Genomic DNA, 8,553 nt, shown 5'->3' on the forward strand with positions numbered 1-8,553 from the left:
TTTATTGTCACCATAAACTTTAACATATGGTAACACAATTAATTAGTGTGACTAATAAACATAAACTTAACGTCACACAAAAAAATGTTAACTGTCATTGTAAATTACATTTACTCACAGTTACGTTATGTCACTGAATGTGCGCCATTATACAGTGACACAAACAATTACCATATGTGACCATATGTTTATCTATGGTATCACAAAAAAAGTTACATTTGTGACAAACGAAAAACGTGACCAAACAGTGACATTTGGTCACATTCCGATTAAACATCACTAATATTTGTGACATACATTATGTTTAGTGTGACTAAAGAGGTGATTCTCTACCCAATAGTCACACAAGCCCGCTGAAATCATCACCAAAACATTCCATGAATTTTCAAGCATACACACGGTGACACTTTTTTCGAAAGTGTCACATAGACCTAACGGAGTGTATGTCACTAAAAGTCGATTTTGTACTAGTGCCTTCGTACCCGATCCAGCTTCACATACTTTAGCCTTCTTCTTTTTCTTTCCTAGACGCTCTTCAGCTCCTTGAACGTGTTCAGTTGTGAAGAATGGAACTCCTTCATCTGTATTCGAACGGGTATACAGATCAGGGTGTTCCTCAATTGTCACGTCCTCTATCTCAACCTCATCATAAAGAAACGACGTATTCCAGGATGAAATACTCGTATCAAATCTAACCTCATCATTATCAATAACCTCCACATCCTCCTCGTTCTTCATCTTATCCAATTCCTCATCATTTAACCCGAGCAACAACGCAATTTGATCTCTGGACAATGAATAATCAGCAAACTCTCCTTCCTCGATCTCATCAGTGTTAACCAATCTAATAACCACACCCTTCTCGTTATCCATAAATAATATCGTATTGGCCTTTACAGACTCAATAGGTTACTCATTAATAGTGTCTTGATATACCACAAATCATATATCAGAACCTTCAGCACTAGTATCCCAGCAGACGTACCAGTCTTTGCTTGCTGCTCACCACCACCAGCTCCTACTTCAGGGTCTTTATCATCATCGTTTCGTTTCAGCTTCTTCAACATATATTCTTTGCAAGTAAGAAGAAGGATGATGTCGTCTTGTTATTTGATATTCCCCCCTAAGCAGTAACCCATGTGCATAGTTCACAATTTTCACGATGGTAGTAGGGTATGACTCACCATCTTCCTCTGATCTAACAACATCTGTTCTTGAAAATTGTCGATCGGCGGCCATCTAATTCTTCTGTAGATATACCAAGTTTAACAACTGTTGCGTTTGTTGTTGAATCGGCATATTACAGAAAGATGGAGGAACCAGTTGCATCGGACCCTGAGGACGATTGAACGACATGTACGAGAAGTCCATTGTTTGCATAGCCATAGGTGTCGGCGTTGGACTTGTAGAAGATGTAGCAAGCTGAGGTGTTGGCATCAGTGATAACAAAATTTGTGGAATGGATGCAAACCTCGGATCAGACGACATAGTCGTTGATAATGTAATAACTGGGGTACTAACAGAATTAGTAGCCACCAGTGCTTGCTATGGTGTGAGATCTCGGTATAAAGTCTCAAATTTCCACACCTTCACCCCTATGTTTACGTGTCTTCGCAGGTTTATCAGAAACCTTTACTTTACCTTTATGTTTTTGTAAAACAGCTTCATCACCATCACCACCAGTACCACCATCACCATCATCGTTTCCACCTAGTCCATCTTCACGTTCAGAATCCGAGTCATCGTGGATCCAACGATCATCATATGGACATACATAATCAGGTCTCGCAACGTGACCTATCAACCTTTGTACTTGGTCATGTTCTCCGGTGTCTGATTACGATACGTCTGCAACGCGTCATAGTTTCCTCTGTCATGTATTCTAGAACCATAACATCATCCATCAACTCCGGATCATGTACCAAGTTTGGCTCCAAGTGATCAATAATTATTTGTAAGAACCTCGGATACATGAGGAACTTGTTCTTGCGATGACGGGTAGTGTAGCTCTCCATTAGATGGTAAAATACTAGCTTGGAAAAGTTGAATGGTTTATTAAGTACTAAATCCACAAATGCGGATTGAAGCATAATCCGACATTCATCATAACCGCCTTTTCAGCCACCAAGAAAGTGTATAAGCACATGAAGTAAGTACTTATAATGCTTGCAGAGGTAGGCCTTGTTGTATTGCGACTTGTCCAAATCATGCTTGTACCTCAACTTCTTGAATAAGCCCTTAATAAATCTTTATCGTAGTCGCAATGTGTAAGTCCCAAATCTGGATCACTACAATTATGATATCAATAGAACGAATATTGGTGCAGAATACCAACACTCGGTGATTCAAGAACACGAATAAGCACACGGAACTAACACAAGTTTGCTTCAAAACACACGTATATTAAGAATACGTCAAGTGCTTAAGCACTTACAATACACGATCACAATGACTTGGAATGAACAACCTTAACCCTATACATGATATCAACTATATATAGGGACACCAACATACTGGCCGGCCCAAACAAACAAAAGCCCACCGAGAACACTAAGGTGTTTTCGGCTCACATCACAACCCGTATCCCAAGCCTAAAACAAGTTAAATTAAATACAAACTAAGCTCAATCCACATAAACAAGGCCCAACAATATCTCCCTTGGTTTGTAGCTTTGTCTTTTAGTCATGTTCCATGTAGTCTATATCAGCATCTTTCAAAGCACCCGTCCAAAATCTGCATCTGATAATTGAAGCTACCATACCGGTGAATTCTTTCGCAGCCATTTCAAAAATCGGATCGGAAATTATCTGGATCGCACTTAGAGTCTTGATATTCCTTTAATTGAACTTCAGTAGGTTTCTTGGATCAAAAAATCTTAACTGACCCTTTCCTTTCGCCAGCTTGATGACAACTGTAGCAGTTACACTATCATAAATCCAAAATCTCATGTTATCCAACGTGCCATCTGGAATTTCGTCTGGTACAGGAATATGAGTGGCCTTTTCTGAGGCAGGCCACATGACATTGACCATTGTTTTCCCTGTCTTTGGATCTTGGACTCCCTTTGCCTTCTTCAGAAAAGACTCAGCAGTCTTCATATCAGGGAAACCTCTGTCGACTTGTCTTCTCAGAAAGTTCCAGAAATCAATACCGCGTTTATCATTCATTGGATTGGTGAATGGAGCATTAATCAGGTCACTAAGATCCACTTTGGTCCAGGAACCAAAGTCTTTCATCTTCTTATAATACTCAATTGTTCCTGACTTCCTCTTCACCCACCACATATTCTTATTCGCATCAAAACCCCATGATAGAACTCCCGATCGATCATCGTATTTATTGGAGAATCCCTTTTGAAAAGTAACGACGAACCTTTCTGGATGATCTGATGATTCCACATTCTGATTCGAGTTCTTCATCACTAGCAGTTTCTTCTTCCCCTTTTCAAGTAAATTTTTCTTAATTCTATCTGATTTCTTCTTGGAGATGGGGGGGGGGGGGGGGAATCCATGTACTGTTGCAGTGATTCCGACTCATCAATGTTGTCAACAGGGCGAGCAGTAGAACTAACACCTTGAATCACGTTGGGTACTTTAGAGGCTACGTCATCACTGCCCTTTAAACTTATCTCCAAAATTTTGAAACAGCTTTTGTTGGAGGTCAAGATACAAGGCAGTTAATTCTCCCATGTTGGACTGTAGTTCTTTGATCTTGGAATCTTTATTAGAATTACTTGCTTCCAACACTTGAATACGACCATCTTTGACTACCGAATCTTGTTCGAGTTCAAAGACTCGACATTGTAATGCATGAACATCAACATGAGCATCTTCAAGAACCACACCTTTACCTTTATTCCGAAGATAAGTTTCTTGCATAGCCAGAATCTTGGCAATCTTGTCTGACATACTTGAGCTTGACTGACCCTGAGTATCTGGGCCAGATGATCCGGAGGGAATATCTGTAGTGTCGGTGTGTGGAATATCTGTCTCAAAATCAAATTCACTGACAAAATCACTAGTAAACAGATCATGAAATGATGGCTCGGTAGTAAATGTGTCTTGTTCAGCTTGTGTTTCTGGGGCAGGTGGCTCAGGTTGAGCAGTTTGTTGTTGAGGGCTAATTGTTGCATCTGTGGTTGGTGTAGTGGTTGTTTCAGACTCACTTATCAGCACACCAGGCCTCGGATCTTTCATTCTTGGTTTACGTGGACCGAGGTCTGCGGCTGGATCCTCAGCTATGTTTTCTTCACTGATTTCAGAGCAGTTGACTGTAACAAAGCTTTTACAGCTTCCAAATCACTTAAGGTCTCAGTACTTGGAGTGGTATCTGACTGACGGTGTTCAGTCTCGTCTTCTTCATCATCAGAAATCTCGTAAGTTGCAACACGTGGTCGAACTGGTGCCGCATGTTCATCAGCAACCTGAGCTATGACAGGCTCAGCTTCTGTCTCAGCAAATCGTCCAAACTTTACCAGAGCATGAAGGCCCCGATAAACAATCTTGGCCCCTTTCTTGTTTTGTTTCATCAACCCAAAGGTACTGGGTCCCAATGACTTCATATCCATAGTGTCAACAGACTTTACAAAGTCTGTAAAGTGAGAATCGAAAATCATCTGCAGGAACCTTGGATACATAAGGAATATCTCATTCTTCTTCCCTTTCAGATTTCTCATCATTTCATTGAAAACGAAATTGGAATAATTGTAATCCCAATCCATGATCAGAGCAGTGATAACAGACATCTCAGCATGACTAATCTCATCAGAACCCCTTTTCCTACCGGACACGCAAGTGAAAAACGTGTGAATCAAGAATCTCCAGTATGGGTGAAACAGTTTCTTGATTGCCGGAGGATAGGTGCCCTCGTAACCCATTCTGGTGAGAACCTCTGTAACAACAGCAGTGGAGTACTCAGTCGGGTAATCAGGTTGATCACCAAACAATAACACCTATCTCACAATAGCCTCAGTGATACTAACTGGCTTCTTCTGTACTTTGGAATCTATGGATATGACTCTATCTTGTCCCCGTGGTTTGATTGAAGCATTGTTCCAAAAAATCCATGATCATCTTCTTGCATATGATAGGATTCTCTCGTAGTGCGTGAGATATCCTGCACGTGTTGAGGCCGACAATCATAGTGTTGAATTCCTTGTTAATCAGTGGTGGATCATATAAGTATCCAGCTATGTTGTGCGTGTCAACAACCTTTAACAAATTCTGATAAGCCAATTCTGCACCAAACGTATCAAGTTAGACAAACATATAAATTAATTCGATAATACTCAAAAATGGTTCATGACAAGTGAAAGATTTTGGTCCGTAAGACTGAAACAGGCCCCCAAAAAATTCATATGCGAGCCCACAAATGCATTAGATGGCCCAAGTACACAACAAAGCGTAGGATTGGGCCAATCAGTGAGAGTTGGGCCCGAATGGAGAGATCTCGAGCAACTTGGGAAGTTCTCGGTCAAGGAATCAACCGAGAACAGGAGTTCTCTGTTAATACAAGGTGTTCTCGGTCAACGAAAGTCAACCGAGAACTCCTTGACAACTGGAGACAGAGAACCCCTTTGGTTCCACCTTGGGAAGCGTGTAATCATCTTCAACCCACCGAGATCTCTACAAATCCTCCATTAAACCTGCAATTTGTTATAAACAGTCAACCGAAAACACTTGATTAACCCGTAATAAGTCCATCAAAATCCTTAGATACTCATGAATCCACTGTTAATTCATCAAACTATTCATGAAATCAGTTCATGGCAATCATCAGATAACCCTCTGTTTGTCCACAGATCTCGTAAGATCTTGTCCAATACTTGTTAGTCGAAGAAGAACACTCTTGAATGATGACTAAAGATGATGATTTAGATTTCGTCAAGAGGCTTGAGAGAGATAAAAGTTTTTGATTTTTAAAAAAAAATGAAGGTAAAAAAATAATACCACTTATATTGTAACTAACTCGGGCCGAGAACCCTAAATGGGCTAGAGCCAGTAAAAGCCCAAAACAAATTTCCCAGCAGACCCAAAATAAACAAGAGTTTTCAAAGCCCAAGTTCAAACGCTAGCTTAGTTTACACAGACGCTTCGAGGAGAGTAATTTCAAGAAAGAAATAAACAAAAATAAACACGACAAAACAAAATAAAGTTAACCAAGAATAAAAACAAGAGAAATCCTCATTAATTTACACAGTAACTCCCTTGAATTTATAAAGTCGGGATCAAATTTCAGTTTTAGTAAAAACGCCGCCCTTTTATGAAAAGATCCGAACATGGAATCATATCGTTTAAGAGGCAGTCACAAGGATTCATGTTCAGCGCTATTATGGCATAAAGAGACAGGTTGATAACAGGTATAACATACTTATCATGATTTTCATTGCATCAGTGATATGATTAAGGTTCAGTTCGGCATAAAGCTTAGATGGACATCACTCATGGACCTGTGATGCCTCCTATCTCTTCTCAAAGCGTATTTGGCTTTCCCCCGATCACCCCAACTTGACTCAAACCCCCTAGTGCTTGATCAAAAGATGTTATATTAACGTAAATTTTAGGCTTTAAGGTTGAACGTTGGACTTAGTTCCAGTAAACTGACAAGCCTTTCATTCAAGACATGACATGACTTTCTTGAGTGCCCCCATCTCTGTAATTCTAGTTTAACCCTTTAAACCTCAAAAAAATTTTAATGGATAAGAATAAACTCAAATAAACTCTTTTGCAGATTTTTTTTTTAAAAACTTAATAATAATAAAAGAATAATATGACATTATTTTTGGCGATCAAGACACTAATGGGCTCGTGTATGACTGGGTAATTGCTTTTATTCCAATCATTCGGAGAGATATATCTGGAGACATGCACCTGTCTTCAAAATGACTCTCCATATTAAGTTTAGCAATTTTAGTTTATATCACTTCAACTTTTACGCACCATGGAAAGCTACCATACAATATCAGTGACTGATCTAGAGCCTTTTAAGCCTAATAACTTCACCTGTTAGCCACACAAAAAAAATTTATCTGTCACATTCCAAAGGTTGGATCAATTTTTATTTGAAAATATGTTGATGCTTCTAAGAAGCTATTAACTGAATAGTAATATCACTTCCAATGGAGTTACATAAAACACGCGCATTAAGGATTCAGTCACCCCGGTCACTGTTAAGCTTTTAGGTAAATGGCTATCCTGTATGACCATAAGTGGTTAAGCGGACCAAACGTGTATGAACATACATGTCCTTCCACCTCATTGTTACCGACATAATTTTAAGTGAAAGAACACAAAAACACAAAACACATCATAATCGCCCCGGGTGATTTTAGTCGTTGGGTAAGTGGCTATCCTGTGAAACTACAAGTAGAACACCGGACTAACCATATACGAATATATGTCCTTCAAACTTGAGCAACCGACATAATTTTAAGCGAGAATGAAACTTGAAAATATCTGATAAGTTAAATTTTTTTTTTTTAAATTGAAGACAACGCACACACACTATTTTTGACTTTTTGATTTGAAGACAACGCACACACATTATTTTTGACTTTTTGATTTGAAGACAACGCACACACACTATTTTTTTACTTTTTGATATTTCTCCCCCTAAATTTGTGCAAAAACTACAAAAATGTACAAATTTATACCAAAAAGACTCAATCATCGAAACGGAGCATTTTAAGAAAACCCACAAGCACATTAAATTTTGCTGTTTCGACCGGTTTTGTAAATAAGTCCGCCACATTGTTGTCAGTGTGGACTTGTTCAAGGTGAATTAATTTTCGATAGAAACAGTCACGAATAAAATGAATTTTGATATCGATGTGCTTTGTTTTGGAGTGTTGAACATGATTTTTCACAATTCAATGGCCGCATCATTATCACAAAAAATCGGAGTGTCAAAAATTCCAAACCGTAATCCAGTAGTTGGTTTTGCATCTAGATAACCTGAGAGCAGCAAGAAGATGCAGCAACATACTCCGCTTCGGCAGTCGAAGTAGACAATGTCTGTTGTTTCTTACACTGCCATGAAATGAGACGGTCTCCTAAGAACTGGCAACCAGCTGACGTGGATTTCCTGTCAATGTCATCTCCACCATAATTGCTCTCAGCAAAAGCATAAAGACCAAATTCTGATTGTTTGGGATACCAAAGACCTAACTTTGGTTGTCCTTTCAGATATCTAAAAATATGTTCAACAACATTTAAATGAGAGAGTTTAGGATTAGCCTGGAACCGAGCGCACTTGCAGACTAGAAAAAAATGTCGGGATGGCTTGCTGTCAGGTACATCAGAGACCCGATCATCGATCTGTAGTATGTTTGATCTACGGGACTCCCATCAGGATTATATGACAGTAGTGGTCTTTCTGCCATGGGAGTGTTGGCACTCTCTGTATCTTGAAACTCGAACTTTACCAGTGTATCCTCAACGTACTTCCCTTGATGTAGTAGAATTCCTTATAAGCTTTGGTGAACCTATAGCCCTAGAAACGTTGTCATTTCACCTAACAAACTCTACTCAAACCTCTTCTTCATTACACCCTCAA

The sequence above is a fragment of the Bidens hawaiensis genome, unplaced genomic scaffold, assembly GCF_021521415.1.
Source record: "Bidens hawaiensis isolate Kalapana, Puna unplaced genomic scaffold, B.hawaiensis_p1.1 tig00010181_1, whole genome shotgun sequence".
In the NCBI taxonomy this organism is placed as follows: Eukaryota; Viridiplantae; Streptophyta; class Magnoliopsida; order Asterales; family Asteraceae; genus Bidens; species Bidens hawaiensis.